Source organism: Candoia aspera, chromosome 3 (assembly GCF_035149785.1).
Source record: "Candoia aspera isolate rCanAsp1 chromosome 3, rCanAsp1.hap2, whole genome shotgun sequence".
Taxonomy (NCBI): Eukaryota; Metazoa; Chordata; class Lepidosauria; order Squamata; family Boidae; genus Candoia; species Candoia aspera.
This window is the reverse complement of record NC_086155.1, coordinates 177,291,887-177,310,469: the sequence shown is the minus strand read 5'-3', so window position 1 is coordinate 177,310,469 and position 18,583 is coordinate 177,291,887.

Genomic DNA, 18,583 nt, shown 5'->3' with positions numbered 1-18,583 from the left:
CAGAATCGGGGGGTGGAGGAATATAACAATACTCTTCAGATACCTGAACGAACGTCCCACAGAAGAAGAACAATTCTCCATTGGTCTGGCATGCAAGGCAGAAAATAATGAATTTGAGTTACAGGAAAACAGATTCTGATTGAATATAAGGAAAAAAAATGCTTGACAATTAGAAGAGTTCAACTATGGAACCAATTAACCAGAAAGGTGGTTGGCTCCCCTTCACTCTGTTGGAGACTAGACAGGCAGGCATCTGTTACGGATACTTTAATTTGGATTCTTGTACAAAGCATGGAGTTGAATCTTATGTCCTCTTCCAACTCTATTCTATTGTCAGACAGTGTTAGTTTAACAATTATTCCTGGTATGGATACCAGCTTTAATTGTTCTATTGAGCTCTCTCTCTCTCACCATGAGACCATAATGTATTAATATCACCTGCTGAAGTGAATAGTATTCTCTTTTCCATTTGCAGATTAGAAGTCTTAAATATATGCTAGTATAGTACAGAGGGTAGAGTTGCTTTCTCTATTCAGTGTTCTAAAGATATGTTTGGACTACAATCCCCATAGTTCCCAGCAAAGCACCAGGTTTGTGAAGTCTGGAGTAGGCTAGAACGTATGAAACTGCTTTGATTTCTCTGTCTCTAAGCTTTATTGACATGCCCATAAACTGGATGAAATTCTACATATTACTATATATTCTTTGACCAAATGGCAATACACACTCACGCTTCTATAAACAACAACCAGATTTTTGTAAAAATTTGATCTGGATTCCAGAAGGGTACAACTTAATTCAGACAAAACAACTCAAACAAAATATATTAATCAAAGTTATTAACATGACAAAAATCTAAACCTAGAAGCAAAATGGGAATTGTTGCACATAAATAATATCAGTGGTTATTCTCCAGGTTGAGGCCATCTACTGTTTAAAATACCAAGTTTATGTATTTTGAAGTTTTCCCTTTTTTTCTCAATTTAATGGTATCTCCATTGAAATTATTAACAAATCAGGTAACTGTAAAGCAGAAAGCCCTTTGCAACAGCATGGCCCAATTTTGGTCTGAATTTATTTATTATTGCATTTATAAAGCACCAATTTCTGCAGCTTAACATGGTATACACGAAGTCTTCCCTTAATTTAATCTCTACACCAGACCTGTGGCCCAAAATCATTCAGTAGTCTAACAAGAATTTCAACCTAGATTTCCCTTTTCCAAGTCCAACACTTACATCTACACTACATTGTCTTTCAGGGATAGCACTGTAGATTTGTGGTTCCAGGAATGTGTGCCTAGTCTTCTTTTGTTTGGTTGGGGTTTTTTTTATTGACATATTGAATATGATATCCTGAGTATCACACCAATAATATAAATATATTCATGCTTTATTTGTTTGCTTGTTTATGAATTTATAGACCAGTGAACTGGAGAAATGGAAAAGAGACAACAATTTAACTCACAAATGATTTAACATACTCAAACGTTATTTACTTATATAATTTCATGATACAGTATTTCATTATACTTTATATGAAGTAATGCTAACCTCTTCTGCTGCTTAATTTTGGGGCCGAATGGAATAAAAATGGTAGAGTTGGTGGACCTTAAGAGGATGTTAACTATGTCAGGTTTCAACCAGAAGTCTTCAAGGGTTAGGGCGGACTCCTTGTAAAGAGGTAGCAAAACTAAGAAAAGGACATTTCTACAGTCCTCGCACTGTCCAGCAAATCCTAAAGCTGTGCTGACACATAAAAGTATTTGGCAACAACTTCAAATAAATACATTCAGACTTAGTTTTAAAAATAAGTTCTTACTGTTCCACTTACTTTTCTGGAATGCCAGGACTTAATATGATGCTGAAAAATCAGTATTGTCTTGTCCTTATGGGGTGGGGTGTTTTGCTGCCTCATATCATTGGGTTTTCTGTAGTGTCAGGAGAGATGGCATAGTCAGTTGATGGGTTTAGGCCCTCCTGGGAAGGACCTACTCATCACTGGCAGAATGTGGATGTATTAATATTGTGGTTGCTGGCAATACTTCGGGTTAGTAGAAGCAGCAGAACAAAGGTAGCACAATGAGATACAGAACAAGAGAGATAGTCAGAAGACAAAGAAAGTGGCTGGCACAAAAAGTAGGATTTGTAGCCTTAGCACCTTCTGTTCTTAAAAAACAATAAATGAAAACCAGCACTGTTCATGTTAGGCCGGCACCTATTCACTCATTGTTGACAGGCTTAAATTTATCCTAGTCAGGCAGAATTTAAAAGTAAATTTTGATCCAAGAGTATGTTCTGCTCTGGTCACTTCTGAGCCCATATTAGAAATGATGAATTTCCAGTCATGTTGGCAAGAATACCACAACAATGTTGCTATCCCAAAGAACCCCCAATATGCAGAGAGCTTTAAAAAGTGATAAAGTGAAACTTATTGGCCAGTTACTCATGTTAACATTAGAAAGCCCACCATGCTAGTCATCCCATCCCTATACCCCTCAATGCTTCTCATATATGGAAGCATTATTTTATAACATTATAATACAACATATCATATTAACAATATGATATGTTGCCTGTAGGAACTCCAGAAGTGGCAGAAAAGCCATTGGTTATGTTAAGCACTTCAACAGGCTACAAAGCATTTTGAAGCCACTTGATTCAATTCACTGCTTTAAAGCAGGTCCCCATTTTGATTAGTTAATGTATTTCAGTGAAGCAATTTCAGTCAAAGCTTTGTTGAACTAAAACACTCCTTTCCAAGCTTTGTTCAGCCCAACCACATACCCCATGAAAAGTTGAGATTTGCTGAGGTATAACCTAAACAGTTCCCTAAACTAACAGGGTATGAGTTTTCATTTCAGTTTTGTTGATGTGTTTAAAATTCTGAAAAGTTTTGCCTATAAACTGCATTCTCTTCCAGCTGGTCTGTTTAATCCTTTCCATGTTAACTAGCCACAGCTGTTGGCTCACCAGTTACTCTTTCAGAACTTGGGGTCCTCCTACAATGAGCTGAGCAATCCTGGAAGATGGTTAGCAAATGATCATTTATCATTGCTCAGTCCAAGAAAGTGTAGCATTTGCTAAGTATCAGAGAACTTGACTTCTTTTCAAGTAGCACGTGTCTTTGCTCTCTGCTCTGAGTTTTTTTTCCATCCGTGAAGCGGGGAGGGGAACCTTAATTTTGGCACAAGTGTGATCTAACCAACATGAAATGTGTGCCAAATTAAAAATGATTAGACCTATAATTTGGCACTTCAAGCCCCCCAAACGTGCTGGCATTGATAAGAATATATCTTATGAAACCCTGCAAGGAAGAGAGCTGTTCTTCCTTTGATAATGTTGGGTTTTAAGTGCTTTAAGATTCACTTAAAAATTACCAGTCTTCAGAACATTCTTTTTGTTAGAACTCTTCACCCTGCTAAAAGGGTGCCAGGACTGACTCTGGCTATCATGGGTCTTTAATCTATATATACATTTGATGTACAGCATTTCCCAACTCAAAATTAGTAAGCAAGAGGTTTTTTACTTTATCAACAATGCTATATTGATGACTTTGACAGGTCAGAGACTGATTTGATACACCACTTGCTGCCTTTTGCTGAATGCTACGAAAGGGAAGATCTGATACCCAACTACATGGATGCTTAAGTAGTGGTGTTTCAAACACTTGTAGAAATAGGAGGGGCAGGTAATAGAAGATACGTGGATTTTTAAGTGCAGTATGCATGGAGAGCATTTGCACAGTCTAGTAATTGGTCACAGATATGTAAAGGTAACTTTTTTATTTTGAAAAAAACCTAAAATACATTTTATGTAACTGCTATGATTAAGCTTGCCCATTTGATTTGGGTGATCAAATGTGGGCTAGAGGAGGAACTGGGTCTTTAGAAGTAAAGCAAGATAGATTTTTAGTAGTCTTCCAACCACTCACAACCAACTAATGATTGGATTGGTACAGATGCTGATGTACAAAATGTTGCTCTGCTATTGGTAATAATTGTTTTCAAGGAGTCTCTTGGCACACTACACAGAGCATTCAGGGAGAAAATACTCCATCTTGGAAAGGTTAACTACTTTTATTACTTCTTTAGTTAGGCTTCTTGAAAGCATACTTTAAGATTTTGGGGACAGAGGCTGTCCCCAAATAGATATTAGGGGAAAAAATGTGTCCTTAAATAACTGTTCAAGGTTTTAAACACAGGCAACAGGGACTGTGGCACCCAGTCCTCCTCTTCCAAAGTAAGATTTGAAATTGGAGTTGATGAGAAGGGTTGATACTTTTCATTCAAAACTGTAAAATCAATCAGTTAAAATAAAATCCCAAGAGTCATTACTTTGGGATGTTCCCACACATTTCTGTTTACTACATTATGGACTTTTAAAAGATGCACTGATATAGAATGTATTGAGAAAAAGGAGGGGATCTAATGAAAATCCGGCTCAGGTTTATCACAATCTTGAAAAGGCTTTGATTTTGTTACATAAGCATATTTTTAAAATTATTGGATTTATATATTATGAACCATACAGTTTTCTACATTTCTATGAAGTCTCATTCAGTATAATGGTGGTTACTCCTAGGTAATGGCTATAGAATGACAGCTCACTCCATTTAATCATTAGTAATCAATTATTCTTTGTTATAATTAAAGAAGGATGGAAGTTATTTTGTGGCTTCTGATGTTATATTCCATTGTAGCCAAACAACAGATGAGCTAAGTTTTGGCATCCTGTTGAAAAAGGCTCCAAAAAGGGAATCACATTTCCCAGCTTTATCTGCAAATAGTGCATATATCATGAACATTAATTTTGCTTTGCTTTTTGACACTCTTTCAGTCAATAGTATTATATTAATTCCATATTTTTCCAAATAGCAATTCTATTCCAGAGCAGTCAGTTTTGTGCACATGGTGTGAGCTTTTTCCACAAGGTAAATTCCTTGGGACTGGCACTCAGTTTAGTTTTCTAGTTAGAATATGCTCAGTATCAATTGGGATTACAGTTTTAGATCAGGATCCCTGGAAATGTCCATATGTTCATATGGAAGCATCCAAAATAAAGAACTGGGAACAGTAAATAAACAGTGTCAAAGAATCTTTCTTTCTTCAGTACTGCTGGTATAAAATTAATTTGGCAACTTGATCGAACCATGTTTTCTCCTCAAGCTGAATTTCATGAGTAAGCATTTTGTTTACGTTGTTGTCTTTCTATAAATCCACTGCTCTTAACACTTGCTGGGTCTTTTTCCATAACAATAAACATATCATTTACAAATCTGTTGCATCAGCCAAAGAGAAGTAAGCAGAGCTTTACCATATGGGAATGTGTGTTTGAGTCAGTTGATTATAAACTGTATCATGTCAACAATGATTGTAGTTAGAGGGAATTCTCCCACTGATCCAAGAATTTCACCCATCTGGTTAAGTTCTCAGGAGGGTCTCTGAAATGCAATTTTATTTCAGGAATTCCCACACCACAGGCCAGTTCAGCCCCACCTAAAATTTGACATGGCATTTTGTATAATTCTTCAAATGTCTTTTGAAATAAATAGGCAGATTACTTAAGCATCTAGCATGCTGCCACATATGTAGATACTGTCTGAACTAGTCAAAAGAGTGGATGGCAACCTTTGGGGGCTCTGAAGGATTCTACTACAGGCAACAAGGGGGACTGGGGGGGCCACATGCACACCAAGGTTGCCTTTGTCCATCCCTGTCTAAGGCAAATCCTAGAAGTAAACAGTGAACAGTCCCTCAAATAAGAAAGGCCATCTGTATAGGTCCTCCAAAGAGGAAATGCATGACACCCCCAAAATCAATTTCCACAAAATGTGCATAAAGTAATTTTCATATATTCTTGCTGTTTTGCATCTATTTTTTGTAATTATGTAATTACAAAATTACATAATTATGTAATTATGTAATTTACATAGAAGTGCAATATATCTCACCATACATGGGCATCTACCCTGTTGAGTCCATCAACATCATAATGCATGCTTTAGTTCCATCATAAACTGCTTTATTCATATTCAGCAACTTTCAACTCCAAGTACATGCAAAACATTTCATAATTCAAACCTATTCACTTTATCATATGCTTTAATTAAATTATTAAACATACAATAAACTTTCTCACATTCATATGTTTCTCAATGACCTTCTGAAGAGCAAACTCTCAGTCTGCACATTTCCTGCTGGCATAAAGTCAGACTGCACTTTCTAAAAGTTCCTGATTGTCATCTATCATACCTTTTTGATAAAAAAATTACCAAACAGCTTCTCAAACATACTTAACCAATTAATCACCCTGTACTTTTTGCCTTCAAAAACATCCTTCCTTCTGCCTTTACCTTTTTACACAGAAATGATGACAGCATTCTTCCAATCATCAACCATAAATACAGTCTGCACAGACACATTAAAACAGTCACACAGCGACTCAATAAGGAAACCACATCCATATTTTAAGATAGTTATGTTTATACCATCTTTTCCTCACCATTTTTCAACTGTATCACAACATAACAGTCAGGTGGCATACAAGTTTAATAAATTATCATCATTATTATTATTGACTTACTTTCATTATTTTTTTTTCTTGGATACTACTATTTATGACATTTGTTTCAATTCCATTCTTCAACATATCAGTATCATTGCCATACAAATCTCTAAAATATTCCTTCACTTCAGTTTCATTTCAAATAATTTCATCACTTTTATTTTTAATTCAGTTCACTCTGCTGCTTGTTTAACCTTTTTCACCCATTTCTAAAATAATGTTTATTCCCATCAAAATTGCTCTCTTTTTTCTCTGCCTCTTTAACAATTTTTTCTCTCTGATTATATTTGCAGCATTTTCTCTCATCAATTTTTTTTCAGTGATCATTCTCTTACAGGTAGTCCTCAGGTTACGAAGGCAGTTGGGACTGGGATTGCCATCGCTAAGCGATGTGGTCATAAAGTGTGACATCTTGTGAGTGCATTGCTTAGTGATGGCAATCCCAGCAGTCCCAGTTGCCGGCATAAGCCCAGGACACATGGGTCGTTAAGTGAGAAGAGACGGGAGTCCCATGTAAGGAGTGCGGGGGTTGCACAAGTGCCATTGGGGTGGGAGGGTGCCACAGGCAGGTGCTATGGAGCACAGACAGGTTGGTGGGTGCTGCAGAGGGTTGGTGGAGGTCTTGGGCAGGTTGGTGAAGGCCACGGGAGGGTGGGGAGTAGCAGACTCCTCAGGAGAAAGATCAGAGGGAGCGAATTACTGGGGTGACTTGTGACTTTCCCTGCCAGTTTCCCCATTAACTTTGATTGTGGGAAGCTGGCAGGGAAGGTTGCAAAGGGCAATCTTGTGATGTGGCTCACTGCAATATCGTAATCGCAAGCCAGGCATCCAAGCACCCAGATCGCAATCACATGACTGTGGGGATCCTGTGACAGTCAGAACTTCAAGGACTGGTTATAAGGCCATTTTTTTCAGTGTCACCATAACTTTGAATGGTCAAACAAAAAAGGATGAATCACAGAGAATCAGAATCATACTTTAGGCCAGTGTTTCTCAACCTTGTCAACTTTAAGATGCATGGACTTCAACTCCTAGAATTCCCCAGCCAGCCATTCATTCTGGGATTGAAGTCCATGCATCTTAAAGTTGACAAGGTTGAGAAACACTGGTTTAGGCCATTTAGTTATCAAGTTCAACTTCCTGCTCAGCACAATAATCAAAATTAGAGCATGCCTAGCAACTGGCAATCCAATGCAACCAGTTTGAAAATATTCAGCAAAAGGAAAAAAACCCATCTTCATTTGGAGTTCCTACTATTAGAAAGTTTTCCTATATATGATTTAACCAGGCTCTGCCTTCCCTTTATTTAAACCATTTACTTCCTCTTCTGCCCTCTGAGACAGTAAGAGAATAAGTTGTGGACTCTGGATAACTAGCTCTAGTTTTTTGGGTGTTGAACTGGAAGGTTAATTAGATAACTTACAAGTGTCCTTCTATGTCTATGATGTTAAAACCAAGGAGTGATGGGACTAAGTAGCAGACCCTCTCTAGTGTAAACAACATTCCCATTGCTTTGATTAATGTAAAGCCAAGTGCTGAAGTGACACTAAGGATACCCCCTTGGAATCACATCTCAGTTTTTAAGAATTAATAGCAGTCAGGGTCATGTCTGTTGAGATAGCTGAAAGTATTGCACATTGAAATTGGTGCTGTAGCCTTATTAGTGAGTATTTAATTTGATATTTTTGTGGCAATAATTTCCTGGAAGTTTTCAGTGATATGAAGTAACCAGGACCTTTATCCCAGGATATTACTAGTGCAATAAATTACATGATCTGTGAGCAGCTGAAATCTCCCATTTATAGAGATTACAGATTTAGAAGAAAACTGTTAAACTTTAGCATTCTTTTGTTGTGTTAAAAACACACACACTTTTATGATGCTATCCTGGAAACAATCCTAAACATACACACAAACTGTTTTTAAATGGATTTTTTCCCAAGGAAACAACTTTGTGTTCCAAAGTTCAGAACATGATGCCCATATTCAAAGCTTAAACAGAGCTAAACCATTGCAGTTCAATCCTTACCATACAAGCCCTCTTTTAAAGAGGAATATTCTGAGGCTTTTGATTAATCAGAACCAATTGGGCTGTTTTTAAAAGATACTTTTTTCATGCAAAGAGCAGTATTTTATGATTAATGGCATAAATAGCCTCATTGGTCTGTTGTAAGAACAGAGTGAATAGGTGAGAGGAAGAGAAAAGTGAAAAGTAACCAACTCCAAAGCTAATTTTTTAAAAAGTAGATATCCCATCTCTTCTACACTATGAGTTTTGTCCTTTGTGAAATCTGACTTTTCAGGTTGTTCACATTTTGACAGCTCCCCAAAATGAACCATGTGTACTTTGTTTTTCCCATGACAAAATAGCATTCTGTTCTTGTTAATTCACTTTACCAAAAAGAGAGGATAATGGGGAGAAAGAGGGCATGGACATACATTTCTTTCCAAAATCTGAAGTTATATCAGAGATGAAAACTAACTGAAACAGCCTCACATTCTACTTCTGACATATTGTTGGCAGACAGAATAAGTTGTTTTTTCCACAGCTTTTACCATTTAAATAACTCAATAATTGTAATCAAGATCTGTAAACCAGCAAAAAGTTAGCCATGACTAAGTACAATTAATTAAAAGCAATTTAACTTAAGTTAGGCATGACTAACTTGTTCCACAGATGACCATCAATGAGACTGGAAGCAATCCTATACTAAATGCCTCTCTGTACCCTGGGAATCCCTACCAACTGAGCAGGCATAGCGAGGTCATGGATATTTTGTAGACCTGTGCAAATCAGTAAAACTTACTTAATTTGAATTGGAATATAAGATCCAAAGATGGCATGATCCAATCAGAGTTTGTGATTTGAGATTCAATAGCAACCCAATTTGATTTGAGCTGATTCAAGATTTAATTCACAAAAGATCAATCAGCTCTAATGGAGAAACTTAAAACATCTGCAGCTGCTTCCTTTTTTTTTTTTTTTTGGCTGAATAGGATGAAAATAATAGGTTTGGTAGAAAAATTTAGAACTTTAATCCTGTTAAGTTTCAGATAAATACTTCTGAGATTGTAACCATAATAAATGCTTGAAATATTCCCCTGTACCTTTTATAGAACAGAGAAAGCAGAATGAGGAAAGGAATATACAAGTCTCCAAACTATTCATATCCAAAATCCCACAGAGAAGTCAGCTAAACCAGTGCAGTGTCCCACTCCATCCTGACTTTTTACTTGTTCTTCTGGGATATTTCAGGCATTCGCTGGGCTGGCATAACTGCTTAGTAAGCTTGGCCTTGTCTTTCCTTTTTTCTTTTCTGCATTCAAAACAGTCTTTAATCCTGGCAACTGCCTGGACAAGTCACTGCAGTTTTCTTGGCGAGATTTTTCAGAAGTGGTTTGCCATTGCCTCCTTCCAAGGGCTGAGGGAGAGTGATTGGCCCAAGTTCACCCAGCTGGCTTGGTCCCTAAGGCAGGACTAGAACTCCTGGTCTCCTGGTTTCTAGCCTGGTGACTTAACCACTACCCCAAACTGGCTCTCTTGGCCTTTTCTTAGAAGAACCTATTCAACACTGTCAGAATTAGCTGTTATCAGAGTTGTGACCTCTTGCAATATTCTAAGCTCATTAGCAATGATACCAGAAGCAGGCTAGAAAAGATAGATAGTATCCCACAGATAGGCCGGCCACAGAGAGTTGGGTTGCATTGGAAAAATGGCATTCTTAATCCTCCTTCCCCACCCCTGCCCCCAGTAGAAGTAGTAAGTGTTTAAATCAGCACCTCTCAATGAAAGTTTGGAAGACAGCCACTCCTTGTAAGGCAAACAGACTTCAACCTGCCTTGGTGAGGCAGAATGTAAAAGTAGGGTTTGACCATTTATTTATTTATTTAGTTAGTTAGTTGGTTAGTTAGTTGAATTTATTAGTACCCAACTTCCAATGGACCTTTGACTGCATGACACTGGACTGGCCAGCCTTGAGCCCAAATTTAGAATGATGAAAATTGAGCAGACCTCCAGTTATGTTGTCAGAACCAGAATGAAAATATAGCCTTCAGTTAGCACAGTGATGGCAAACCTTTTGGGCTGGCCACATTAAAGAAGTTGAGAACCAAGAAAGTGAACACTCAATACAATGTCAGCCTTCCCAATCTGACACAGCTCTGATATGCAGAGAGTTTAATGAAGTGATAAACCTCATGGACTGACTACTCATGGTAATGCCAGAGAGCCAATCACACCATTCAGTACCTCCCCTCCTGCATTCTCTATACAAAAAATTGTAAGGTTATGTATCGATAGTTAGGACCTTAGAAGTGACAGAAAAGCCACTGATTCTCTGAAGAACCTCTGAAAGCTCCAGAGTGTTTTGGAGTCATCAGGTTCCATTCATTACTTCAAAGCAGGTCCCCACTTCAGTTTACAAATCTGCTTCACAGAGTATTTCCAATGGAGCTTTCTCAAAATGACTAAGCCATGTGAAGTTAGTGTGCTGTTTTCTTCATTGGGATAACTTTAATGTATTTCTGCCACCTTAGTTCTTTGCTACCTTTAAAAAAAACAGCTTCTGAGGGATCCAGGATGTGGAATATCTCTGAGGAAAAGGGAAGGGATGAAAATGTTCAGCACTTGGAAGCATTTGGTTAATGTACCTAGTTTGCACCTTTTTAGGGTTCACGTGGACACACCACCCATCATCAGTATATATACAGTATACAGAAAATCATGCCACAAAATATGGTAGTTTTGCCATCAAAATTCAGAAGTCTGGGGGTGCTCTTGAGACTGCAAAAACGTGAATGGAGGAGCCAAATGCAGTCTACAGATTGCCCTACCTTAGCACATTCTTTTCCTCTTCTCCCTGGAATGCTTCTTCCTTGTACCAAAATTTTCCTATTTGTAAAAATGAATGCAATGGGATTTTGATCTGCAAACCAATTCAGAAATTGACTATAAGTTCAGGTCTTCTGAACTCTAAGGATTGGGTAACAGATGAGGATAATAAAAAAAAAACATTAAGGATATTCCACAGATACCCTTTTGCTCAAGTGTGGTAGGAGAAAAGGGAACAAAACTACACTTCTAGGTAAAACATTAACAACTATTAGTAAATTGTAATGTGGAGTTCCTGGTGCTCTATGAGCTTGGTTGTTTACTTGCAAACATTTCATTACCCAGCTAGGTGTAACGGGCAGTAGGAATAACTTTTTTTCCTTTTTATTAATCGTTATAAATCTTCATACATCATATTTCTGTATTAGCTCCGTGCCCTTCCTGGTTGGTCAAGGCTGCCCGGGAGAAGGCATGTGATTGGGTCTGGGCAGTGGTTAATTCCTCTTTGAGAGAGGGGGTGCTCCCACCAGCTCTTAAGGAGGCAGTGGTGTGTCCTCTCCTCAAGGGGCCATCACTCGACCCAACCAGCCTGGACAGTTTTCGTCCAGCCTCCAACCTCCCCTTTTTGGGGAAGGTTGTGGAGAAAGTGGTCGCATGGCAGCTGCAGAGGACCCTGGATGAAACAGATTATCTGGACCCTTTTCAGTCAGGGTTCAGGCCGGGTTATGGGACTGAGATGGCATTGATTGCACTCTTAGATGACCTCTGGCGGGAGCGGGATGGGGGCAGTGCGACCATCCTTGCTCTTCTTGACCTCTCAGCGGCCTTCGATACCATCGATCATGGTATCCTTCTGGACCGGCTTCAGGAGTTGGGGGTGGGTGGCACAGTGTTGTGCTGGTTCTCCTCCTTCCTCCGGGGTCGGTTCCAGTCGGTGTTGATGGGGGGGAAAGGTCCAGACCACATCCCTTACTCTGTGGGTGCCTCAGGGCTCAGTTCTCTCCCCTCTCCTATTTAACATCTACATGAGACCATTGGGGGAGGTGATCCAACAGTTTGGGGTAAGATACCATCAATATGCTGATAATACTCAGCTTTATATCTCTACCCCAGACCGCCTGAGTGATGCCGTGGATATTCTGACCCAGCGCCTGGAGGCTGTAAGGGCCTGGATGGGGTGCAATGGGCTTCGACTCAACCCAAGCAAGACTGAGTGGCTTTGGGTTTGTGGGCCTCCCGGTGCTAAGGTTTTTCCACCTTTGATCTTGGATGGGGTTCCACTACCCCAGACAGACCCAGTGCACAATCTGGGGGTCCTCGTAGACTCATGGCTCCTGCTCGAAGAGCCGGTGGCAGCTGTGGCTAGGAGGGCCTTTGCACACCTTCAGGTTGTGGGCCAGCTGCGCCCATTCCTAGACCGAGAGGCTTTGCTCACAGTCACTCATGCCCTCGTGACCTCCCGTCTGGACTACTGTAATGCGCTCTACATGGGGCTGCCCTTGAAGAGCATTTGGAAGCTTCAATTGGTGCAGAATGCAGCTGCACAGATAGTAAATGGTGTCAGGTACTCAACACATGTAACACCACTACTATGTGAGCTGCATTGGTTGCCGGTGTGCTTCTGGGTGCAATTCAAGGTGCTGGTTGTCACCTTTAAAGCCCTTCATGGCTTGGGGCCGGGTTACCTAAGGGACCGCCTTCTCCCAGTTGTTTCTGCCCATCCAATTTGATCTAGTAGTATGCTGTGGGTCCCGTCAGCCAGGGAGTGTTGGTTGGCGGGAACTAGAAGGTGTGCCTCCTCTTCCGTAGCGCCTGCTCTCTGGAACATCCTCCCTCCAGAAATTAGGATGTCTGTTGGTCTTTCATAAGGCCGTAAAGACCTGGCTTTGTGCCCGGGCCTGGGGCCTCGAGCGTGTGGATGGTCCCGTCTCTTGGCTGTATTAACATCCATGCATTGCTCACTTGGCAGCCATGTATATTTATTTTGTATTTATTTTATATTTTAACTGTTTTAATTGTAATTGTTTTATAGTTTTATTGTCGTAAGCCGCCCAGAGTCACTCGCTGAGATGGGTGGCTATAGAAATCAATCAATCAAATAAATAAATAAATATTGCTTCCATACAAGGATATTTGTACAGTATTAATCAAAGTTGTTAACATTCTATTGTTTATATGTCTTGGAGTATTGGAAATAGAGAAAAAAGAATGAATAGCCCTGAGGAACAGGAGGAAGAGTCACAACCAAGGCAACGGTCAGATAAAAGAAGTTTGAGTCGGAAATGTAATTTGAGAAAGCGTCTGAGACTTAACCCTCCCTAGTCCTCTTGAACATAAAGGGAGCGGGGAGGCACATTCAGACTTGCAAGTTTCTGTTACTGTAACCTTACAATAAAAGTAGTATTAGTTTTCATTACTTTGGTTTCCTAGTCTGGTCTACCTCAAAGGGATGACACTAGGTAACCTCATCAGTGCCATTCTGTGCTACATACATTCCCTTCTATTGGATACTGTAATGCTACAATTATTGATTTGTATTGTGACCTGAAATTCACAATACAAATTCATTCAGTTCAGTGATCATATATGGACTGGCTAATCCTTGTGAGCTTGCATGATCGGAAGAAGCACCACTTGACTTCAGACGGATCAATTCCACTTCCCCCCTTCCCCCAGGCATAAGAAGCATGAGAGGTGGGTCTTTTTGGAGTAATTAGCTCTTTTCACTCTCTTGTCTGGCCATTTCTGGGACCCCTACATAGAATTCTGCCTTTTTGCTTCGAAGGGAAATTATGGTTGCCATACAAATAGTACATACAGTATATATTATAATTAAGACTAAGTATAAACCCTAAAAAAATTAATAGAATCACAATTGGTACTGCAGAGAATTGCAAAGATGATGGGCCAAGGAGAAACAAGTTTGCAATCACTGTTACTGTAAGAAGCATTTTGTTGTCAAGAGTTACATATTTCATACACTCAATCCTTCGTCATTCTGTTTCTATCACCTGGGATTTTTGCTAGAAGTCTATTCAAGCTAGTTTAATTGTTCTGTGTGTTTCTGATAAATAGAAGTACTTTTGATGACATAACCCTGGTCGGATTTTCAGATAGTTTTATGAATGCAATGGATATACCTGGACAATTTTATCTGACCTTCAAAGATAAGCAGTTTGAGCCTGGTAAGTGCTTGGATGGGAGACTACCTATGAAATCCAGGGCTATAGACTAGAACAGGAAGCTAAAAGTTCCCCAGAGAATGTAATGCTAACCCCCTCCATACTGTTGCCATGGAAACAGTATAGGAATCTCATGTAGTCAGTAGGAATCAAGCTCAACTCAGGGGCAAATTTGCCTTCTTAATGCATGCATGAAGCTGCAATTCTTTGATGCTCCACTTTCCCATATACATTTTCAAGCCATGAGTAGAAGATATAACAATACCAATGGGTTATATTTAAAATAAAAAACTCTGGAAAACTCAAGATTTTTTTTCCCCCTCCAGAATGTAGTCTTAGGAAAACACTGCCATCTGGTGGTCATTTGGTAGTCAATGACAATTTCCTATATTCCAGAGAATAACTATCCAAGTGAATGAAATGGCATTATGGGTCTGAATAACACATTTTCATTGTAGGTCACTCTATTTGGAAAAGCATGCACTTTAATGGAGAGAAAAGTGGCACTATACATTTTTAGAAAGCACTGTGGAGAAAGAATGGCATGCTTATTTTTTTTCTGAACTGCCAGTTAATAACATAATCTAGTTTTATATTGGTTAGAGCAGATTATGCTTTAATAGTAAATTAGAGAATCCCTAATCAAGATGATGCACCATTGCAGCTATCCAGTTTCAGATTTTGTGAATATTAAATGCTTTTTTAATATGAAATTTTAATATGAAATGTACTTTCTTGAAGCTGATAACAAAAAAAGAGTATAGATATATAAACATTAAATATTGAAACAAAATTGAAAAAGTAAAATATCAAAAACAAGGAAAGGTTGAACATTTGATAGCTCACATTCTCCTTCCCTTCCATTGTCCCTAGCCACTAATCACTACTTAAATATTTCTCCTTTTCTTGAAATATTGGAGACTGTTGCTTATATTTATTTAAATCATTTTATCTTATATTTTTTAATTAATCTCTTAACTTTTTTTCTTAAAAACCACATTTCAAATATATAAGCCTGCCTTGCGGTGTAATGCATTCCTCCCTGAATTTAGTTAAACTTACGTCATGAATCTACAGTCAGTTTTACCATTGGTAAATTTTGGTCTCCCATTTTTGAGTAACAAAATGCTGATTGAAGTAGATTAGCAATAATGCCAAAGCAAGTTCTAATTCTACTCTTACCTGGAAGTAACCTCTGTTGAGAACAAAAGAGTTTCTTCCATATAAATCTGCTTAGTACTGGAGAATAAAGAAGATGCCAGTATATAATCAGCATTGTTTGGTTAAATTAAAATCGGTGGTAAACAGAGCATGTCCAATTTGTTAGTATTGCCAGAATATCTGGGTCATGTAGTTAAATTATTTTCATATGTTTTCTACCACCTACTAAACCCAAAAAAATCTTTTTTTGTAAGTTTTAAAAGTATGTTTCTTATTACAGTTTAAGCAGAGAATCAGAGTAACATTCTATTAAAAAAATAGAAGTATCACACACTAATTAGTCATTTTCACAAGTAAATTATCATGTTGGCTTCAATACATATTTTCTGTTGGCAAGAAAATTCATCTAAAATCTTGTGAGTGGATGGCTAACCTTCAATAGGAGCTGTTATAGAGATAAATCTGTTTATTTTCAGCTTTCTTTGGTCATAAAGGTAAACGTAATGTAGATTTCCCTTCAGCAAAGGATCATTACCTTGTCGTGGTGCTGGAGCTTGAGCACCTCAATGATGCCATGAGCTAAACCGTGAAGGGCCACCCAAGACAGGAAGGTCATGACAGAGAGGTCAGACTAAATGCGATCCCTGGGGAAGGTAATGGCAACCCACCCCAGTATTCTTGCCATGAAAACTCAATGGATCAGTACAACCAGAGATATGTTGGTATACCATCGGAAGATGAGACCCCCAGGTCAGAAGATGGTCAAAATGCTACTGGGGAGGAACAGAGGATGAGTTCAACTAGCCCCAGGCGTGATGACGCAGCTAGCTTAAAGCTGAAAGGACGGCTAGCGGCCAACAGTGCTGGTGGTGAACGGCGAATCCGATGTTCTAAGGATCAACACACCATTGGAACCTGGAATGTAAGATCTATGAGCCAGGGCAAATTGGATGTGGTTATTGGTGAGATGTCAAGATTAAAGATAGACATTTTGGGCATCAGTGAACTGAAATGGACTGGAATGGGCCACTTCACATCAAATGACCACCAGATCTACTACTGTGGACAAGAGGACCACAGAAGAAATGGAGTAGCCTTCATAATTAATAGTAAAGTGGCTAAAGCAGTGCTCGGATACAATCCAAAAAATGATAGAATGATCTCAATTCGAATTCAGGGCAAGCCATCTAACATCACAGTGATCCAAATATACACCACAACCACAGATGCTGAAGAAGCTGAAGTAGAGCAGTTCTATGTGGATCTGCAGCACCTACTGGACAACACGCCTAAAAGAGATGTTATTTTCATCACGGGAGACTGGAATGCTAAGGTGGGCAGTCAAATGACACCTGGAATTACAGGTAAGCATGGCCTGGGAGAACAAAACGAAGCAGGACATAGGCTGATAGAATTTTGCCAAGACAACTCACTCTGCATAACAAACACTCTCTTCCAACAACCTAAGAGACGGCTTTATACATGAACTTCACCAGATGGTGGCAGACATCTATACAGTCGGTAAAAACAAGACCTGGAGCTGACTGTAGTTCAGATCACGAACTTCTTATTGCACAATTTAGGATCAGACTCAAGAGATTAGGGAAGACCCACAGATCAGCTAGATATGAACTCACTAATATTCCTAAGGAATATGCAATGGAGGTGAAGAATAGATTGAAGTGACTGGACTTAGTAGATAGGGTCCCGGAAGAACTATGGACAGAAGTTCACAACATTGTTCAGGAGGCGGCAACAAAATACATCCCAAAGAAAGAGAAAACCAAGAAGGCAAAATGGCTATCTGCTGAGACACTAGAAGTAGCCCAAGAAAGAAGGAAAGCAAAAGGCAACAGTGATAGGGGGAGATATGCCCAATTAAATGCAAAATTCTAGAGGTTAGCCAGAAGAGATAAGGAATCATTTTTAAACAAGCAACGCGTGGAAGTGGAAGAAGACAATAGAATAGGAAGGACAAGAGACCTCTTCCAGAAAATTAGAAACATTGGAGGTAAATTCCAGGCAAAAATGGGCATGATCAAAAACAAAGATGGCAAGGACCTAACAGAAGAAGAAGAGATCAAGAAAAGGTGGCAAGAATATACAGAAGACCTGCATAGGAAGGATAACAATATTGAGGATAGCTTTGACGGTGTGGTCAGTGAGCTAGAGCCAGACATCCTGAAGAGTGAGGTTGAATGGGCCTTAAGAAGCATTGCTAATAACAAGGCAGCAGGAGATGACGGCATCCCAGCTGAACTGTTCAAAATCTTGCAAGATGATGCTGTCAAGGTAATGCATGCTATATGCCAGGAAACTTGGAAAACACAAGAATAGCCATCAGATTGGAAAAAATCAACTTCTATCCCCATACCAAAAAAGGGAAACACTAAAGAATGTTCCAACCAGCGAACAGTGGCACTCATTTCACATGCCAGTAAGGTAGTGCTCAAGATCCTGCAAGGTAGACTTCAGCAATTCATGGAGCAAGAATTGCCAGATGCACAAGCTGGGTTTAGAAAAGGCAGAGGAACTAGGGACCAAATTGCCGATATCCACTGGATAATGGAAAAAGCTAGGGAGTTTCAGAAAAACATCTATTTCTGTTTTATTGACTATTCTAAAGCCTTTGACTGTGTGGACCATAACAAATTGTGGCAAGTTCTTAGTGGTATGGGGATACCAAGTCATCTTGTATGCCTCCTGAAGAATCTGTATAACGACCAAGTAGCAACAGTAAGAACAGACCACGGAACAACAGACTGGCTTAAGATTGGGAAAGGAGTACAGCAGGGCTGTATACTTTCACCCTACCTATTCAACTTGTACACAGAACACATCAT